The sequence below is a fragment of the Nicotiana attenuata genome, chromosome 2 (genome assembly GCF_001879085.1).
Source record: "Nicotiana attenuata strain UT chromosome 2, NIATTr2, whole genome shotgun sequence".
Classification (NCBI taxonomy): Eukaryota; Viridiplantae; Streptophyta; class Magnoliopsida; order Solanales; family Solanaceae; genus Nicotiana; species Nicotiana attenuata.
This window is the reverse complement of record NC_031990.1, coordinates 32,136,171-32,136,374: the sequence shown is the minus strand read 5'-3', so window position 1 is coordinate 32,136,374 and position 204 is coordinate 32,136,171.

Sequence of the window (204 nt, the reverse complement as noted above, 5' to 3'; positions counted from 1 at the left end):
TTTGCTTTTTGGTTGCGGGCTGCCCTTTTTTGTCCGCTTACGTCTTCCCTTTGGGCTCGTCCGTCCGGATCCTCCCCGGGCCTTTTTATTTTCCCCGGAACCGGAAGGGGCATAGTATGAAGACCTCATCTCCGCGTCCTTGGGCAAGCCTGCCAAAACCACGAGGGTTTATGATGCATCCGATATACAGGAAAAATGCGCTAC